The sequence below is a fragment of the Suncus etruscus genome, chromosome 1 (genome assembly GCF_024139225.1).
Source record: "Suncus etruscus isolate mSunEtr1 chromosome 1, mSunEtr1.pri.cur, whole genome shotgun sequence".
Lineage (NCBI taxonomy): Eukaryota > Metazoa > Chordata > Mammalia > Eulipotyphla > Soricidae > Suncus > Suncus etruscus.
The window spans coordinates 104,701,419-104,713,448 of NC_064848.1; the positions used below are offsets into that span (position 1 = coordinate 104,701,419).

Consider the following 12,030-nt stretch of genomic DNA (forward strand, 5'->3'; position numbering starts at 1 on the left):
TGTATGTTCTAGTAAATTGCATGATAAATATATATCACATATTCATGATACATTCATTTATCATTGGATGTAGAATAATTCTATCTCTTAGAATTATATTAAGTGCTGCAATAAATAATGATGTAAATATGTCCTTTTGAATGAATGTTTTTGTGTCCTGGGGGGTGGGGTAGATACCCAGAAGTGGAATTTCTGGGTCATAAAGACAGCTCAACTCTAAGTTTCCTGCGATACCACAGTACTGTTTTCCATAAAGGTTAAAAAGAGGCAATATCTCTACTAGCAATTGATGAGAAGTTCTCATTTACCATACATCCCTACCAACACAGATTGCTTCCAATGTTTTTTATATGCAACATTCTCATTGATAGGAGATGGTATCTCATTGACATCTTAATTTTACTTCTCTAAGAGTGAGGTTGAATATTTTTTCATATGTCTGTTAGCTATCCATTGGTCCTCTTCAGATAAGTCCCTGTTCATTTTTACTCCCATCTTTTAATGAGGTATTTTGATGCATTATTGATCTTTTTGAGTGCTTTATATATTCTGGATATCAATTCTTCATCTGATTTGTTTAATGTGAATATTTTCTCCCATTCAGTTAGCTGTCTTTTAATGTAAGACCATGATTCCTTTTTCATGCAGAAACTCTTTAATATAATGTAATTTCATTGATTTTTTTGCATTTGCAAGTGGCATTGTATCACTAAAGATAACTTTGAGGTACAACTCTTGAAGAATGTTGCCTATATTCAGAAAATAAGATTTAAATTCATATTTACTTTGCATTTACATAATCTTCTATGTAAATATTTGTGTATGTAAGAGGGATCCAATAAAAACATTAAAGAAATTTATATTGCAATTTTACAATCTGAATTTTTGTTTAACTTTTTTTTCAAAAATTATGGAATGCTTCACGAATTTGCATGTAATCCTTGCACAGGGGCCATGCTAATCTTCTTTGTATCATTCCAATTTTAGTATGTGTGCTAATGAAGCAAGCACTTGTTTAACTTTTTATTGTTTATTTAATAATTTAATTAATTTTTAATTTAATTATAATAGATTATAGCTCAGATATTCACAATAGTGCTAATGTTATGCCCTGATATAGACAGTTAACTATACTTACCTATCTTCAAAGTACCCAACATTCTCTATCAATGTCCTTATGTTATCTTTAGTTCCTTCTCTTTTTCCTTGATTAGATAACGAAGTTCATACCTTGATATTATATTAAATATTTTATATTTCTCAGAAATTATAGAACTCAGCTCACTGGTGTCAGCAGATTGCCATCTAAAAATATTCTTTAATAGTCTTCCCCTTTAAATTTTAATCCACATGGTTACTATCAACTAGCATTTAAAGATGATTTAAATAGAGAGGGGGTAATCATTCAGATTTTGTATTACATTTGATACTATTTTTGTATTAATATTTACACATTAATTTATCACATGAAATAAAAAAATCACTGACAAGAGACACACCAAAAATTTTAAGCTAACAAATTAATATGTGTTGTAAATACTCTATTGGAATATATTTCATATTTTTGACATTGTCAGAACAAACATTACATACTTTAAAATTATTAAATCCAAATATTTCTACTGTGCAAATACTATAATAGATAGGTATGTATTGGTATATATGTGTTGTGTATGTATGTCTACATTTATATTTTATGTATATAAACATATATATATATGTGTTTCTATAATTGAGCTAGATTAACCTTATTTTATGTAAAATAAGTTCACTGGCTGTATTTCAAACATGCGCTGCTCTGGTTTGAAACAGGGTTGTGCACGAATTAATAAACTAAGAATCATGGAGTTGGGTAATCTCTTTGAGCCCACCAAATAGACCTTTATCCTTCAACTTCATCTGGGAGAGGGAGCATTGACTGAAAACAAAAGTATCTATCCAGGTGGTCTTTTACAAGTCAGAGGGCTATGTGAAAAGAAAAACTAAGTTTGAAAATGCCTTTGCCCTTGGCCAAAGCAGATTGTAAACTAACAATTCACCTTTCTCTGTTCAAAAAATTGAGAGGGTTAAGAAAAATCTTGTTTTCCCACTAGAGAGGGGAACCCCAGAAAGAAATTAGAGCCCGTTAATTTGCATTGGCATGGTAAAAGCTGTGAAAATAAAAAAGAAAACTCTTTAGTAATAAGTAAGGTGATGAGGAAATTTTCTAATTCCAGGGAATCACTATTGGTGAGGGTAGACTTAGTTAAAAGCATCATAGGTTAGATTATACATACAAAAGCATCATAGATTAGATTATACATACATCATTCTAAAATCAATCAGCTTTTCCAAATCCTGCCTTTAGCATGCCCCATTTATTTTTATAAACTTCTCTGAACATAAACCTTAGACCCTTTCTGCAAATATACTTAAATTAAAAACAAGCTCCTAAACATTCTTACACTGAGCACTCTAATATGAGTCTAGAATATACAAGTTTCTTTTCCATAAACTTCTCTAAACAAAATCATAAGAACACTTTTGCAGATACATAGTTTAAAAGTAAGTTTGCTTGAACATTTTTATAATGAACACTGTAATAAGACTTGGGGCCGGAGCTGTAGCGCAGCAGTAGGGCCTTTACCATGCATGCGGCTGACCCAGGATGGACCTCAGTTTGAACCCGGCATCCCATATGGTCCTCCCAACCCAGGAGCGATTTCTGAGCACATAGCCAGGAATGACCCCTGAGCGTCACCAGGTGTGGTCCAAAATTAAAATAAAAAGTCTATAGTATTCAATAGCCTTTCCATAGACTTCTGGGGCCCATCACATAATCACTTAGAATATTTTTTGCAAACATACTTAATTCAAGAATGAGTTGCTAACTGATACATAATCAAGCACCAATTGGGAAACATTCACAAAGATAACCAATACCACTGAAAATCTAACAAAATTATGCATTTCGGGGGTTGGCGAGGTGGCGCTAGAGGTAAGGTGTCTGCCTTGCAAGGAAGGACCGCTGTTCGACCCCCCAGCGTCCCATATGGTCCCCCCAAGCCAGGGGCAATTTCTGAGTGCTTAGCCAGGAGTAAGCCCTGAGCATCGAACGGGTGTGGCCTGAAAAACCAAAATTATGCATTTCCCCCAAACGGTGCAAACTAATATTAAACCGCTAGGTGATACATAATTATCTGTTTGCAGTGGGGCATAAAACAAATAAAGTAGCTGTTAAGATCTATACAGGTAGAATAGTTTAACCAGCAATATAGTAACGGATGCAAATAGGATCAAGAGAGTAACCAATAGGAAAGTAAATTTTGGAAGTGATTCAGGTGCAGGAAGTTCTGAAAGCAGCTTCTCCTCAGTTGGGCTTTGGAAGTGCTTGGTTTCTTCATCTTCAGGTTTTATGGTAAGCTGCTGCAGTTACCTGGGGGAAAAAAAAAAAAAAACGGTCTTTGGTATCTGAGCCAGAATCTCAGTGGGGAGGACTTGCTCATCTTCCTGTTGTTTGTCCCCCTCCAACATGACTGTCTCTTTAGCTTCTACTCCATCAGTGACCTCAATAAGCTAGTGAAAGTTGGGAGGCTGAGGTCCTCACACAAAACACCTCCAGTTTAAGAAAAGCTATTGGCGTTGCCATCTGGGATGCTGCCCAGAGGCTTCAGCTTTCGCCCCTTCACTGCCTGCTTCTGTTCTGCTTGAGGGGGCCTCTGTCACCAAAGGTTGTGGGGCAACTAAGGATGATGAGCTAATCTGGGGGATGAATCAGTAGAGCCTATGTTGGTTGGTAGCATAGCAACTACCTTTCACTGCCACACCACCAGATCCAGCTATGTTTGCAGCTTTTGTACCCCCTCTCCTTTCACAAGATGAAACTCTAGTCTCCCCATCTCCAATGCTAAACGAAACTTTCTGAGATTTTTTTTCTCTTAATGGAAGCACAGTGGACAGAAATGTCTTCTCTGTGAAGTTTGCATAAATGACTGTGCTCAGGGTTTACTTCTGGCTCTACTCATAGAAATCATACCTGGTTGTGCTTGCGGGGTCATTTCAGGTACCTGGAATAAAACTTGGGTCCTTAGCATGCAAGGCTCTAAGATACACTGTGCTATCTCTCAGCACCCTAATTTACCTATTCTAAATTTTACTTTGAAATGAATAATTTTTACTTTCTTTGAAAATGTTTTTATATGCAACAATCTTCAGGTCATAATTCTGGTTCTGTATTCAGGGATTACCTGGCATTGATAAAGGTACCATATGCATTACAAGGATTTGAACTGTGGCTGGTACATGCAAGGGAAGTACATTTATTTCTGTACTTTCTCTCTGGCCATATAATTTACTCTTTGAATACTTTCTAAATGTTTATTATTAATCTTATTTTTAAAAAATACACTAGTTTTTCATGACATTTTTTTCCTGGAAGGTAACTTTTATATGACGAATACTTATATATTACTTGTTTTAATTTGAAGAACCATTGGGCTCTAGAGAGATGGTTCTAGAAAACAGTAGGTGTGCTTGTCTTGCATAGATTCAACTAGGGCTTAATCCTTAGCACTCCATACTCCCTAGTTCTCTTCCACAGAATGATTCATGAGTAAAGAGCCAGGAATAATCTTGAAGCACTGAAGTTGGGTGAGTCAAAAAAAAAAAAAAAGAAAGAAAGAAAAGAAAACATAATTTACCATACTGTTAATGACAGCATTTTAGAATTTTATGCATACATCATTCTAATAGCACAAAATTTACTAGAATCTGTTTATCTCCATCATCCTTTATCGTCATGCCTACCTGCACCCACTGTTCAGCAGACAGTGAATGATTGAAAAGAATTAAGTTAAATGTTGTGAGCTATTTGAATTAAATAAAAATATTCACTGGATTAAAATAAGCTACTTAAGTCATTTATAATTATCTAAATTTTGTGCTTATGCAATCTATTTTCAAATAAAAATCTTTTGAATCAATATATGGATACACTGATTTAACTGATTTTTGAATGTTAATATGTTTTGTTTGATATTATCATATGAATTAATTCTTTATATTATTTTGTAAGTACTTCGAGATATTTCAAGAAAATATGATCTTTTGGATCAGGAAGTTGCTGAGGCAATTTTTCTGTTATTAATATTGAAGCATTGTTTAGATGAATACACATGCCTTAGTGATAGTTTCATATCTTTTCAAATATATGCTGTCATACCACAATGAACACCAAGCCAAAATTTCTGTATCACGAGTATTGGATTGGCCACAAACACACACAGAAAAACATGCATACAATATCATTTCACGGTCTAAATTCATGGGTTTTTATGTTTGTTTTATCATTTTCCTTACTTTGTATATATCCTATAAATGGATGTGAATAATAGAAACATACAAAAAAATGGTGACCTTTGCAATCATGTTCTAACCACAGCTTTTTGGCCCAGATATTACTGCACACAAGTTCAAAAGTAGAACTTAGAGGTTTGATTTTGCTCTTGAGAGAATGTCTCAGATGCTTACCCTCCTTTACAAGCAGTAGGAGTAGACTGGATTGTAACTGTTGCATGAGGAGGAGGAAAATGTGACCTACTTGTTAGAAAAATATAAATGTCTGCATATTTGGACAAATCCTCCATTATATTTAAAGTCTGTTATTTGCTTCTTTATTTTCTGGCAAGTAATACTTGTTTCATCAAGCCATTTTTTTTAGTCCTTTAGTAGGTAATAATTGTGTTAAGAATGCTTTTGTTAATTCATTTTTGTATTCTAGGGCCACACCTTAGCAGAATTCAGGGATGTCCTTGGGTCACTCCTGGGACTTGAGAAATATGTGGTGTTGTGTTGGGCACTTGCTAATTAATTCTATCTTGTTATAAAAAAACACTACATAATTATGTAGCTTTTTCTTTTGATAACTTTCTCACTTTTTACTTTTTATATTTTGATACTAGCTCATATATATTTATGCTTAGTAGATTTTGATAAATTTAATTTACTTTATTTGAAGTGCAATTATCCATTGTTGACATTTTTTATCATGGTCATAATACATTTTCCAGGTAAGTGGAAGTGAGATTAATAAAAGTGTTAAAAGAGACAGGAAAGAATGAAAAATAAGAAAATAATAAAAAATAGAGCAACAAGTAAATTTGGAAAATTATTGTATCTCCAAGGAGGTCACTAAGTCATTTACAGGAGGTTAAGTAAGCTCTTGTTGCTAGGTGATCATTCTGTTACTTCATTTGTTTCTGTATATTAGGTAGCTTTATTGGCATCTAAACTGGTGTGTTACTACATGGATAACAGTATTTTAAACAATGGAATTGTTACAACCACATGGTCAGGAATTCCAAGTATGAGTACAGATACTATGGCTTTTTTAGGGTTCATTTTCTGATGTGACAGCTTCCAGAAGTATGAGAAGGCAAAGTGTGGGGAAAGAGGGTGCCTATACTCATTCTAAAATGAGTCCTGGTGATATCTGCCCTAATACCAGCATATCTAGAGTTTTGGTCAGATTGTTTTCTCTGCAGAGACCCATACAATGGGAAGCAGGGCCATTAGTGAAGCAGTGACTGTAGACTCATACACTGCAGGGACAGTTTCTTGGGCTTGGATACATGTGTACATGTGAGTGCATATGCATGTGTGTTTGATTGGTAGATTGCAGTTTTTAAAAAATATGTTGGTGGAGATGGAGAGATAGTATAGAAGTTTAGGTGTTCTCTTTGCATGAGGTCAATTCTGAGTTGATACTTAGAACTGAATATGGTCCTCTGAGGACTACCAAGGATGGACCTTGAGCCCAGATACAGGAGTAAGCACTGCAAGGTGTGGCCCAAATCATTATCTCAAAAAAGAAAGTTGATAATGCAAAGAAAATGAAATAACGAGAGAGGAGAGGAGAGAGAGAGAGAGAGAGAGAGAGAGAGAGAGAGAGAGAGAGAGAGAGAGAGAGCGCAGAAAGAGAGAGGGCAGAAAGAGAGAGATACAGAGGGCAGAAAGAGAGAGAGATACAGAGGGCAGAAAGAGAGGGAGAGATATACAGAGGGCAGAGAGAGAGAGAGACAGGGAGAGACAGACAGACAGAGACAGACAGACAGACAGAGACAGACAGACAGACAGACAGAGAGAATGGGGGAATGGGGGAGGCCTGTAGATCTGTGTTCAGATCTTCAGAGAGAATAGAAAAAGAAGGGTAGGGTCCATCCTCTCTCCATCCCCAGGGAAACTAGGTTCTCGCATCCTCGCATAAGTGAAAGCAGAGAGAGGGCCCCAGGTGTTTCGGGGGCCTGGGGTCCCGTCCCCTACTACACCCCTACTTAGCTGGACAATTATGCTAATGACCCTGACGTCACTTCCGCTATTTTCGGCCGCCATCTTGGCTAGGGCAAGTTCCGGAACTCACTCTGAGGCGCTGGTATTGTCTGCTGAGGGGAGTCGCGGAAGCAGCCACCTCCCTCGCCGCCGCCCGCCGGGCTCCCTGAACTGCGTGCCCACCCCCGGCCCCCGCCATTTCGTGCCTCCTACCCAGCCCGCGGGCAGCGCTGAGGGGGATGCTGGCGTCTCGCCCGCCACAGCTCCCTCTCTCGGTGCCCGCTACTGAGGCGCGGCCGCCCGCGTCTCCTCCCGCCTCCCTTCCTTTGTCTGCGCTCAACGCCACCGCGGGAGCGGGACTGGAGGGAAACGCTTAAGCCGCCGCGGCCGGAGCCGGAGCCGGAGCCCGCCGAGTCGGAACCGGAGCGCGCCGAGGCCCCGGGCCCGCCCGCACCGCCGCCCGCAGCCCACCGCCCGCGTGCGCCTCGAGGCCGACTCAAACTACCTTCCAACTTCCTGTCAGCACTCTTGGCAGTTTAAGGAAAGCCCGGAAATCTGTGAAAGAAATCCTGCGTGACATTGGGTTGATATACTGTAAAGAACACATAGAAGATTTGAAACAGTTTGAACCTCATGGCTTTTCTTTGAAAAACACTAACACTACATGGGAGGATGTAGGACACCGGGATCCTTCGCTGACAGAAAGCCAGGATTATCGGACACTAGCTTTTTGTTGCAGTGCTTGTCCATTTCCTTCCAAATTCTTCTCTGCCTACAAGTCATTTTCGGAAAGTCCGTAGTGAAGACTTTGAAAATAGGATTCTTCTTCTTTGTCCCTACTGTTCCTTCAACGCAGACAAAAAGACTTCGGAAACACACATTAAGATATTTCATGCCCCACATGCCAGCACATCAAATAGCAGCCTCAGCACTTTCAAAGATAAATGCAAAAATGATGGCCTTCAACCTAAGCAGGCTGACAGTGGAGAGCAAGCTCTTTATTTCTGTTAGAAGTGCACTTACCAAAATCCTCTTTATGAAACAGGAAGCACATTTACAGGGAACATTTTCAGCATGCCACAGCACCTTATATAGCAAAGGCAGGTGAAAATCATTCTATGGTGCAGTTCCCCTAGGTCTCAGGTTGTCCGTTGGAAGAGTGTAGCTATGCTCCTGCAAACGATGCCCTTTTTCAATGCCCAAAGTCCTATGAAGCTCTGGGTTCAACACTGTCATTGAAGACCATGAACGCATAGGCTATCAGATCACTGCCATGATTGGGCACACAAATGTGATTCGCTGAGCCAAACCTTTTGATTTTTATTGCTCCGAACCTCGAGAGAAGAAGTGCCTGGGACTCCCTCCAGTCAGAATTGGTCCCCTTGCTTCTGGGAAATGCTATATCATTGCTATCACAGCGGATGGCAAAATCGACTCTCCATACCAAAGCCTAACCTTAAATTCTAATTTAAAAATTACAAACTTAAATTCTAAAGCCTAATTTTAAATTCTTAAATGTCCAATGTTCACCTACAGCAGAACAACTATAGTAATAAAATCTGTAGGTCAGGGCTATGGTGTTTGTCAGTCAGTTGAAATTGGGTCTTGGTGGCAATGCCCCTATTTCTACTTGTTCAACAGTTTCAGTCTGTAAAACAGTCTACTTCCAAGTAGAAATGAAGGTCTTATGGACTTGGGACAGAGCAGAGGTCCCAGGCACAGGCCAGATACTTTCTGTAGTCAGCTAATGCCTCTTCACTCCCAGCAAGCCAGTTAAAATCTTCCCTTTCCAGTCACAGGCCATTCAGAGTGGGTAGGTCAGTCTGTTCCTGCCATGGGGCCCTCCTCCAGGTAATACATCCTTGACTCAAAAATCGAAAATATGTGTAATCTGTAATGAGCTTCTTTCTGAAAATGACTATAGTGTGCACTTTGAAAGAGAACATAAGGCTGAGAAGTTCTGGCAGAGTAGCAAATTACATTATGAAAATACACAATTTTGGGGGGCTGGGCAATGGCACTAGAGGTAAGGTGCCTGCCTTGCCTGCGATAGCCTTGGACGGACCGTGGTTTGATCCCCTGGCATCCCATATGGCCCCCCAAGCTAGGAGCGACTTCTGAGTGCGTAGCTAGGAGTAACCTCTGAGCATTACCGGGTGTGGCCCAAAAACCAAAAAAAAAAAAAAAAAAAAGAAAATACACAATTTTACTAGCAAATGCCTCTACTATAATTGATATCTGCCCACACATACCCTGCTCAACCATATGTTAATTCATGGTCTATCTTGTCCATACTGCTGTTCAACTTTCAATGATGTGGAGAAGATGGCAGCTCACATGTAGATGGTTCACGTTGACTAAGAAATGGGACCTAAAACAGATTAAACTCTAAGCTTTGATTTGACGTTGCAACAGGGTAGTCACACCAACATCCATCTCATTGTAACCACATACAATTTGATGGATGCCCCCGCCGATTCTGTTGCTTACCATGCCCAAAATAACCCACCAGTCCTTCAAAAATCACACTCAAGGAGTACAGAAAAAGCTGATATCCTTATCAGAAGTTCTCCTCAAGCTGCAGTGCCCAATATAAAGGATGTTGGGAAGACACTTTGCCCACTCTGCCCACTTGTGCAAGAAAGGCACAAAGTAATTCAGACAATTCATCCAGTGAAGGAAAAAGCTGACCTATGATTGTAGTCATTGCCTTGGTGTGAATACCAGCAACATGCATCTACCATCACTATGCATCTGGTTCACTGCAGGGGTGTAGGAAAGACCCAAGATGGCCAAGATAAAACAGCTGCACCCTCTCAGCTTAATTAGTCACCAAGACCTGGCACCTGTGATGTGCATTTACAAGCAAATAGAATTTCCCTTTCTGAACAAATGAAAGTTAGATGATGATAGTGATTCCCCAGCTTCTTCAAAGAGAAGCCTAAGGAGCCTGTTGTTTTAGCTTTAGACCCTAAGGGGTCATGAAGATGATTCCTGTGAAGCTAGGAAAATCTTTCTAACAAAGTTTTTCAATAAACAGCCCTATTCCACCAGGGGAGAAATTGTGAAGTAGGCGGCCAATTTATGGCTGTGGAAAAGTAACATTGCTTCCCATTTTAGTAATAAGAGGAAGAAGTGCACCTGAGACTGTGAGAAGTACAAGCCTGGAGTGTTGTTGGGTTTCAACATGAAAGAATTATAGAAAGTTAAGCATAAGATGGATTTGATGCTGAGTGGCCTCTTCGGAAAATCATGATGAAAAGAATTCCAGTGTCAATGTTAGTAAAACTAGCTGACAAAAAGCTCAACCTCAGGAAGAAAGATAACCTAACTATAGGAACAATTGTACTAACAGGCAACTACTCTACTTTTGTTAAGACACTCTTGACTATCTTAGGAAAAAGGCTTTGGAGATCACCTGCTTGAAGGGCTGTGTCAAGATGAAAAGAGCAGTTATATCCACAATGCAGAGATTCCCAAGTGCTAATAAATGTTCAGAGACAGAATAAAACCACATTTTTCTGGCAGTTAAAAATGATGGGAATCTTCCCTTTCTGCAGAGGCTGGAGTTGGTCATTCCTCTCAGGGATTTGGGCCTAAAAAGTTAAGTGGCTATTTTCTAATTTACAAACTTCTCTTTTGTTACCTGAGAGTAGAAATTTAACCAACCACCCCCTAAAACGCTGTCAGACTAAGAACAATACAGGAGAAAGTCTAAGAATCTTATAGGGTATTCGGGGCTGGCATAGAGCTAGTATAAATTTATAGGTAAATTATAAATTCTGATGATACTAGCTAATGTTTGAGTAGGATTCTGCAGATCACCAAACTAGAAAAACTGGCATTAGGTAAGTGCATTTTCTTGCAAAGGGTAATAACAGCTGAATTTGAACCATTTCAAAGTAGTTTAGAAATTACTCTGTATAATTGCAGTGGGAAGAACTAGCCTGTGGTTAGATACAGTTCCTGAATAGATACAGTTGCTGTAGATATGCCTCTGTCTTTGACCAGATGATCATCTTTGGCATTGGGAAATGAGTTTGGTCACCTAAGGATTGGAAGTGAAGAGCCTCAACTGGAAATGTTGCAGAAGCCCTAAGTGTCACAATAAAAGCCATTTTTGAAGAAAATAAATATTAGAAAAATTTGTGGAGAAAATAAAAGAATGGTAGATATAGAGCAGACAGCATCTCACCTATGCTTTATCTCTGGTTTTCCTTGGACTAGCTAGTGCTTCTCTGGTCACTACCCGGATTGCCCTTCCAACTTTTACTTTTTTGACTTCACATGATAGGAGCCATGTCCAAGAGGAGAGTTCAGATTCAACTGTCATTATATTGGGCATATCCAAGGGGTGTGTCCCAATCCATCTGTCATTACATCAACAAATAACAATATTGGAACTAGATAGTATATTGTGTAAAGAGCTTTCTTTCTAACAACTGAATTGGATTTGATGCTCAGCAAAATATATGGTCCCCATACACCACAGGACTAATTCCTAAGTACAGAACCATGAGTAACCACTGATCATCACTGGGTTGGTGTCTCAGACAAACAAAATATATATAATATATATTAATATAATAAATATAATATATGTTAATTGACATGTAAATTCTACGAAAACATTTCTAAATATCTTGAGTTTTGTATCTTCCTATCTGCCATTCCTAAAAGTCTTTTCTTTCTTTCACTTTATTATACTTCTATTTTTCATTTAAT

General features: G+C 38.7%; 1 non-coding gene and 1 pseudogene across 1 annotated transcript; one reads left to right on the top strand and one right to left on the bottom strand.

Annotated features, from left to right (window-relative positions):
• Positions 1-904: 904 nt before the first annotated feature.
• Positions 905-1,011, bottom strand: LOC126027156 (U6 spliceosomal RNA). Its single transcript, XR_007502215.1, has one exon. It is a non-coding gene; the product is annotated as a U6 spliceosomal RNA (small nuclear RNA).
• Positions 1,012-7,330: 6,319 nt separating this feature from the next.
• Positions 7,331-10,731, top strand: LOC126013419 (activity-dependent neuroprotector homeobox protein-like; annotated as a pseudogene).
• The last annotated feature ends 1,299 nt before the right edge of the window (positions 10,732-12,030 follow it).